Below are 9,758 nucleotides of genomic sequence, written 5' to 3'. Positions count from 1 at the left end.
GGATTGAGATTTTGAGGTGGGGTTGTGTATTGATGTGGTGCATGAGGGTTTTGTGGGTGTTGGCTTGATGTGTTTTGGGGAGGTACTGGGTTCTTTGTGTTTGTTGGTTGATGTCGGGGACATTCAGGGTGAGTGATAAGTTCGCCAAGTTGCGAACCTGCTCAAGCTCTCCTTGGAGCTCCAGTATCTTTTGTTCCAATCTCAAGACTAGATCGTTTGGTGCCGGGGTACTCCGATCGTCTGAAGTCTCTGTGTTCTCAACATTCTCCTATCGAATACCGCTTAAGTCGTCCATTTTTGTTTTTCCTTTGCCTTTTGTATTGCTTGGAGGAGGAGGAGGTGGAGGGCCTCTGGATCTGGTATGATACGCTGATGATGCCAGTATGAGTGAACCAACCTTAGGGAATGGGAATAATCAGAATAAAGAGAAAACAAAAAGGTAACAAGTTAGTAGGGGTTTGAAATGTTGCGGTATTTAAACACATATTGCGGGAATATAAATCTGCGTCCTCATTTGGGAGCCTCGTTGTGCTCGAGGTAGGCCTAGCGACAAAAAAATTTGGAGAACTTTAGATGCCAGCAAATGCCTCATCTCATAATATGAAAAATAGATGAATCCCAAAACGACACTAAGATAATAGAAAAGTAAGTCACTATTGGCACTTGGCCTTATTACATTTTAAGAAAGCAAATAAATCTAGTCTATTTGGTCCCAGAAGGACCTTCCCCAGATTCGATCTTCCTGACTCCATCGTACAAGTCTCCCAGCTCGCGCAGACCCAGCAGCAAGTAGGCTCTGGCCAGGTGTCCTCCTTCGGTTCCTTCAGCGTTCTGGCAATCCTCAATACTCTTTATGACTTTACCCTCCAGCTCCACTATTCCTCGCTCCAGATATTCCAACTTCCTGTTGGAAGTGACTACCATTTCTTTCCATTCTTTGATCAACCTCACATTCCTCTCATGTATTTCTAGGTGCTCATTCTCAGAGTCGTGGACCCTCTTGCGCAGCTTGTTGTATATGACTTGAGCTTCAGCTTCTTCATCTATGATTCTATTCCCTCGACCGGCTCCTGGCCTCACCATTCCCTTTAGATTGTCTTCTAACCATGCCGGGTAGAGAGGTTCGCACCCTACATGATACCTGTCAGGCTCAATGGTGTTCTTTTCCATAATGATTTTGCAGTGCCACATATGCTGGGCTTGGCACTTGTAAGGGACGTCATCGTCTTGAAAGTCTGCTCTAAAATAACTCATCTTGGAAACCCTTGGTACAACCTGTTTCCTGCCTTCTTGCCTCATAACTCGGATAGGGACATAAGGGTATATTCCTCTCAACCCAATCAGCAGCAAGTGTGGAGCATCCCTGGATCTGATGATAAATTCGTCTGTTGGGAACCATTCAAACATCCATTGCACTTGTTCCTCGGTCAGATTGTCGAAGAACTCTACCCATTCTTTGGCACTTTCCGGCTGAGCAAAACTGTCCAAAATGTAAGTCATCCGCTTGGGGTAATGGAAGACAATATGGTCATTCTTAGCCCTTCGCTAAATTCTTGGCGATACTGGCCCCTTTGAAGATGTTCTAATAACCACAACTGCAGCAACATGTTATAACCCTCGAAATGCTTGACCCCTCTTTGACTGCGCTCCAGAGCCCTGTAGATGTCGGCTATGATCATGGGGACTATGGTGTATGTCTGCCCGTTGATCCCTTCCATCAAAGTCTTGGCGACCATGGCCAACCTAGTGTGGATTCTTTCCCTTTTCATTGGGAATATTATCAGGCCCAAGAAGCACACAATGAACACGAACACCCTGCGGTGGATGTGGCCCAGAGAAGTGATAGAAAGCTCGTCATGGAAGGTACGGTATGACTTGTTATGGCCATATCTCTCATATAGATATACGAAGGGTATGTAGGATTCCTTCGGGCATCCCAAGTCAGCATTTTCTTCAGCCCCATCATCTTTAAAAACCCTTTACCAGTACGGTTCTCCGACACCAATAACCCAGGGCTATCTCAAGTCAATCCTGCAAGTCCCCTAATTTCTTCTAGAAGTGGTGTCATTTCTATGTCGCCAAAATGGAACACAGCCCTTTCACTATCCCAGAACAAAGTGGCAGCCTCGATCAACCTATTGTTTGGATCAATGTCTAGTAGATAAGGTAAATTGCCCAAGTGTTTCCTTACGTATTTCTTGTCACTTGAGGAAAGGTCTTCCCACCAATCTAGTAGCAATGGTGGAATGTTGCTGACCATACCGAATCTGGGGACCTCGTGCCTCATTTTCTGCAAAACAAAAAGGTTAGGCCCTTCTCCCCTACCAGACTCGACTATTTGTACATTCATGATTAGCATATTGGAATTTAGTTCTCCAAATTAATGCACAGAACGTGGTTGTGTCCGTTGGGATTATGGAAATCCCGGTGGACTTTTGGATAAGGCTTGTCTTAAAGGATTGTTATGTGGACAACATATTAATCCGACTAGGTTTGACCATGATGCATGCACAATTATGATAAGAGTAAGGTTACTATAGGGGTCTAGACTAGTACCCTCAAGCGGAACTTGAGGGGGAAAGGCACGGAACCGTCGACTGCACCGCTGATCGACTATTTTTACTGCAAATAAGCCTTTCCGAATTTAAGGGTAATAAATTGGAAGAGCGCAACCACTCATCAAGCGTTGCTATAGGATTTGATAAGCACGAGTGGAATATGATGTGGAGCATGATTTATGCAACAATAAATAGCATGTTATCAAGTATTTGCACGTAGGAAAATAATAAATGCAGTATTTAAATAATTGAAAGACAGTTACAGAAGAAGAAAATAAAGAGACAAGTCAGTTTCAAGAAAATAAGGAAATCATAAATGCTTAAAAAAATAAACAGTTAAATTCAAATAAGGGGAAAGGGTACGTGGGATAGAGCATGCTTAAACTGATTCATAAAAAAATAAGTTCGTTATGGTAAGAGCCTAGAACATCCCCAGCAGAGTCGCCATGCTGTCGCGCCCCCTTTTTTCCTCCCCGCGGAGAACGTCTTTCGACATTTCATGGGGGAACAACTCTTTTCCTTTTGGGAATTGGGTATTTGAAGAGTCGCCACCTAACAGATTAAGGTGCGTTAGGGCACCTGGAGTAATTAACTCATGAAACTAGTTTGTATTACCTGAGATTAGGGTAAGGGCTCGAAATAACCTTGAGGGGAAGGTGTTAGGCACCCCTCGCGGTCCACAACGGTGGGTCCCGGCCGAACTTATATGAATCAGTCATTTGAACAAGTAAACAATCTTAACACGTACTTGCAAGTAAAGGCATGTTTTGACATTCTAAGCACATGTATGATTCCAGTAATGAAACAAGGGAAAAGGTTTGAACAAGTTACACATATATAAAGAAAAGTAAATTCATTTAAACAACGGGAGTTGGGAAAGGGGGTCCTAGGTTGGTTAGCCTACAAGATCATACCCACACGATGCCCGGTAATCACTCCTCAATGAGGGGCTACATGTGACATTAGCGCGTAGTCATCATATCCTTACTACCCAATTCCCTCCCGTTGGTCATAGCCTGAAGCGTTCTAGCAACCTTGAAAGATATCCTATGCGTGCTCTACCCGTCCTTTCCTTGTGGCCCTGGAGGTATTTAGGACCTCTAATTTAGGTAGTTCTAGACCATCCTAAGGTGTTTAAAGGAGAAAAGTCTAAGCGTCAACAAAAACAATTAGGACTGCACTTAAATGGGGGAACAATTAAAGGCTCACATGTTACCTCCACAAGCAGAACAAATAAGTGCACGTCTCAAACAACTATTTCAGGTATTTAAGAGAGAAACCTTAAAACATGATATCTAGGTGAGCAGAAAGTATACAGTATTGAATTAGGACCAAAGTGTCAAAGACCTATTCAGCTTGCCTACTGATTTTAGACCTGTTGAATGTGAGCAGTCTCAAATAACAAAGCGCAGTTTTATAGTTGCAGGATTTTAATCACCCTATAGGCTTGCCTAGGCGTATAACAGTGATGTCCTATGAGCATTGTATCTATTATTGATCAGAATGCAGTAAAATAGTAAACATTTTTTAAACGGACAACTTGAGATCCTATAAGCATGCTTTCTAGCAATATTAATTAAGGCAGCATTTGAAAACTTATTAAAAAAGCGGACAGATTAGTTAATTAAACCGATTCAGAATAAACAAGCATGAACTAAACTGTTTTTCTAACTAAACTAGTTTTAAGTCATATAGGCATGATTTCTAATTAAACATAAGGTGAAACAAACATCACTCATTTAACCAAAGTGAAACCCCTATAGGCATGATTTCTATTAGAGCCGATTTTAACCTTATAGGTATGATCTCTATTATTAAAGCCGGTTTAGATCCTATAGGCATGGCTTATAATTTGTGGAAGTAAAGCAAACACAACTCATCTAAACCAAAGCAGATTCTATAGGCATGTTATCTAACAAACACATTTAAATCAACATGGACCCTATAGGCATGGTATCTACCCAATTTTACTCACAATATATGACTACCCACCCTTTTTCACTAATCACCCAATATTTATTTACAATTAATTATTACAGACCAGGAATTGAATGAATTACATAAATAGAGTAGAAATTAAACTATAGGGAGCCTGAAGTAGGCCCAAAGTGATTTCCAAGCCTCCAGTAGTCTCATGCCCAAAGTTCTATAACCAATTTCATGTCTAGGTGTGTTAGAGTTCCCTAAGGACCTCAAGGATCCCGGGCAGTGCTCGCACCCAGACCTTTCCAAATGAACTGATTTATGTGCAGTGTGGAAGGGCCAGCCCTGATATGCCAGAGTTTAGAGAGATCTCAAGGGTCTCAAGGCAGTACACATACCAGAGGGGCAGGACTTAGTAATCTAAGAGTAGTGTGAGAGTGCATAATAATTTGAAAGAGTTTAGTAAACAGTACAAAGAAGGTCTTAGGAATGAAAAAGTTTTCTGAAAACCTGTACTGGTTTGAGTAAAACAGTAGTTGGAAAAACATAAAAAAAGAATATTTTGAAATCAGCATACTAGTCTCAGAACAGCCTCAGAAGGGCTTGGGAGCCGGTTTTGGAACTTCGGGGCGAGGTGAGTCTCCTTTCTGACCTTATAAGAGGGAATTAACCCCATAGGTGAAATAATTAAATATGTGCCTATTTGTGGGGGGCTACGTACGCACGAGGTGACGAGAGTCCGTGCGTAGCTACTATTATGCTTAAGTCCTGGTAGTCTAGGACCCAAAAGCATGCTTTACTTGCAATACTTGTAATCTTGTTGTCAACTTAAATTGCTTAAATCATATCGAATTGGTTAATGAATTTCTAAAGAAATTAAACATCATTTTCTTGATCGTTAAAGAGAAGTTGCCATTTCTTTGGGTAATTATTTCCCTCATGAATTCTTGACTGACTGTTTGATGTGTTTATTTATATTTGCCACGTCGCATGTATGATTCGCGAGCGGGGTAATAGATGCATATATGGTTCGCGACATTCGACCCTCTGGTAGTGCATATTTTATTATTATGTTGGATCGGGCTGTACGACCTCGGCATGATTTGCGCATGCTTGTATTGCTTGCCTTGAGATTCATGGATGTTGATATTTGTTTTCCCTAGCCTGAGATAAATTGATAAATAATGAAAAAATGAACTTGGAACTTTCTATTAACCAAAGAGTTGTTTACATGCTTCATGATTATTGAGTTTGCAGTCACCTTATAAATCCATGATTTTTCACATTATTAATATTTTATTAATGGACCGCTAGTAAGTGTCAAAGTCGACCTCTCGTCACTACTTCTTCGAGATTAGATGCGATACTTACTGGGTACACGTTGTTTTTGTACTCATACTACACTTGATGTGCATTTTTGTTGCACAGGAACTTGTATGTCTAGTGGCCTAGTTTGGCACAACGACATGGGTGATACGGAGACTTAGGTGAGCTGCACTTCTCGAGACGACCCGCATCTAGCAGAGTCTCCTTCAGAGTATTGTATTGTATTTTCTCTACTGTCCAATTTGTATTCCGGACGGTTATTGTATTACATTGTTTCCTAGAAATTTCTCATGCACTTGTGATACCGGGTTCTAGGATGACTATGGGATCATTCAATATTTAAGTTTGTTAAAAACATCATTATTTATTCAGTGAATTTCATTATTTATTGTTTAATGTATAAAAAGAATGATTCAATAAATACTAAAATGGTAATTTATCTAATTTCTTGGTGTTGGCTTGCCTGACAGTGGTGTCCGGTGCCATCACGACCCTTAGTAGATTCTGGGTCGTGACATAATTAATATAAAGGAATTAATTTCTACTTCCTCCGTCTCAAGTTATTTATCGTAATTTCTAAAAATAGATGTTTCAAATTATTTGTCATTTTAGAAGTAATTGTTTCAAATTAATTTTTTTTGTTATATTCTTAGTAGTAATTTATGGAGATGTCACATAAATAAAATAAATATTCAATGAAGAGATATTATATTCATGACATAATAAGGGTTAAATAATTAAAAATTCCCTTGAAATAATATTTTCTTTAGGTATTTGTAATAGAGAAGTACGACAAATAGTTTAGACAGAGAAAGTATTTATTAGTAATCAACAACATTTAAATAGGTAAAAAAAATGGTGAACTTGTTAGTTATAGGAAACATTTATTTTAATAAGGAGAACGTAACTCCATTCAAACAAATAATTGATCAATGCCAGAAATTACATTAATTGGTAAATAAAACGATTACCGTTACAGATGTTAGTACCAAAGTTGCACTAATCAATAAACTCATGAGTTTACTAGCAAAATTAACTAAGTTCTGATTGGTGGAATTGTATTTTCTAAAAGCTGAAGACTTAAATTTTATTGATATTTGAAATAAAAGAAAAAAATAGAAAAAAAAAAATTTATAACTCACAAAGTTAAAATCATGTATCAAAATTATTTAAAATAGAAATAACTCACAAAGTTAAAACCATGTATCAAAATTATTCAAAGTCGCAAATCGAAAACTATATATTTTTTTAGATATAAAAGGACTAAAAACAAATTACATTAGATCTTTGTTTAATTTTAACTACTATGTATTGTACACAACAACAAAAATGTACACGGATCTATCTATCTGTCTATTTTATTTTAATATGAAAAATGTATTATGTAAATTGAAATAGAGGAAGTAATATTTATATATTTTTTAAAAATTTAGTATTCATTGATACAAGTACACGAGTAAAGCGCGTACCCAAAAACTAATATGTATGAATGACTTGTAGGTATTTGAGATGTAATACAAATCGATGTTTCAATATAATTTCTATTCATGTTGGGGTTCATGCCACATACAAAAGAAAAAGAAAAAAGAAAAAAGAAAAAAGAAAAAAAAAAAAGAACACAAACATAAAAAATAAAAAATAAAAAATAAAAATTACAAAGGATAACTGATTCAGTACCTAGTTAACTAATGAGGTAAATATATCTATTTGGGATAAGACAGTTGGTTAATCCAACCAACCAAACTTGTCAGATTGTGTGATTAAACCGGAATTAATAGGCCACTAAACTTCAAAGTTCATCCCCACTCATTAAACCAAATAGTGAAGTTCTCTTCTCACTTCTAATTTCGAAAAGTTATAGATATCTCAATTTGACTTTTAAAATATTGTTGCCTAATTATTAGAAAAGAAAAACTAGAGTAGATCATTTGTTTCTTTGTAAATGAGAATAATAGCAATTTTGGTAAATTTAACTATTTGTTATAAAATAATAAAAGAAGAAGAAGAGTATTACAGAGAAAAGTAGAGGGAGAGAATTCTTATTGAATTTTGGGATCAATTACAATAGAGTATAACCCTGTATTTATAGGGAGATGGTGACTTAGCCACCAAGTAATAAACCCTAGAATCTCTCTAAATATGGACATTCACCATAAATAGGATTCTATTCATAACACTCCCCCTGAATGTCTATTCAACAGATAATGTGCCTCGTTAAAACCTTAATTAAAAGAAAACCCAATGGGAAAAAATTCTAGAAAAGGAAAAAGAGTACACATGTTTAGAAATGCGCCTATTGGTTGCCTCGTTAAAAACCTTGCAAGGAAAACCCAGTGGGACAAAACCTTGTGAGGGAAAAAGAGTACAACGCGTATTAACTCCCCCTGATGAGAGCATCAATTCACATCCTTAAGCATTTGCATTCCAATCTTGTGCACCATCTTCAAAAGATCTTTGGTAGAGATTTGATGAACAAATCAGCCATATTAACTTGAATGAATATATTGCACCTTGAAATCATCATTCTTGATAGAGATGGATTATCTTCATATGATCTTGTTGGAATCGCCAGTTCAATATCTTCACATAGAGGTGAAAACTCTTGCTATCATATTATCATGCATATAGTTATAGCAAGATACATTTGTGCACAAATTGCACTGAGGATGTAGTACTTCATGACCATGAATTCTATATGCTTTAAGCAATTTAAATCCTTCAAGGATTTAATAGGAGCATTTGCAATGAGAATATAGTTACTTTCTTTGGGTCAGCAAATGCGTCTGGCATGCTTTGCAATAAATTGCACATGAATTATCCTTTTATGAACTTCAAGTTCATATTATTTTATTCGAGGATCTAGATGTATAAATGATAATTCATTCCATGTAACTTTTTCTCAATTGTTGTCTCTTGTCTCCCCCTCATGTTAGAAAAAACTAACTTTCTTCCTCAATTTTGGGAACCCATCTTTGTGCATTATGGTGTTAATCAAAATATATACCACACATAAATAATAATAAGATGGAATTATTTGGTTCCTGACCCTGAACCACTTGTGAGGGGAGAAAATAATATACTTTCGTATATAACGTATATCAAACTGATATAGATAACTTTGTTCTCATAAACAATAGTTTAGCTATTAAGTGGAGGCACTCAATAAATCGTTTTGCTAAACCAACTGTGATGTAAACCAACTTATCAAGAAGAACTATCTTGAATAAAAAATCTGGAAATTATGCTCTATATTAAATTATTGAGCAAGTTACCTCGCAAACACCGGCCAGGTTGCAGGTTAATAATAATCGCACATGTAACCATCTCATAGATGCATTTTATGTGGTATACATGGCAGGTGAATGGGCCCATATTCACCTTTGATATTTCCAGCATTCATGGGATTCAATCCCAATTTTAATTGGTCTATTAAATAATGAGAACAAGCAACATAAGAGAATTCGTAAAGAACTTTCTAGTTCTTTAATATTTACCCATGTGAATTCTCTTTTATTTTTGCACATCATACTTGAATTAATATGGCTAAACCAATTATGCCAACTGGATAAATTATCAATATTGATAAACTTCAGGTTTACACCATGATGTGTGCAATTATGAATAAACTCAAAGTTTATTATGATATGGGTTTTTATATCAATAAACATCCACTTTATTGTGGTATTCTTTTATTTGTGCAGTACAAACTGGAGAATAAAGCGGGTAGCTTTTCACATACATATTACCCCGCTACAAGTTGTAGTAATAGAAGATATTAAATCTTTCCTTTATTTATAGTCTCAATATAATCAACCGCTTTCGCGTATACTTTGGAAACTGAATAAGTTTCTCTGAGACTTACTACAACACAATATCTTATTGGTAATTAATTGTGTTTCTCCAAAATAGTATAATTGGCTCTTGCAGAGTTCTCAATTATTTTTGTAGTAC

This window comes from Nicotiana attenuata, chromosome 3 (assembly GCF_001879085.1).
Source record: "Nicotiana attenuata strain UT chromosome 3, NIATTr2, whole genome shotgun sequence".
Taxonomy (NCBI): Eukaryota; Viridiplantae; Streptophyta; class Magnoliopsida; order Solanales; family Solanaceae; genus Nicotiana; species Nicotiana attenuata.
The sequence above is the reverse complement of the archived record's forward strand: the minus strand, read 5'-3'. Positions refer to the sequence as shown.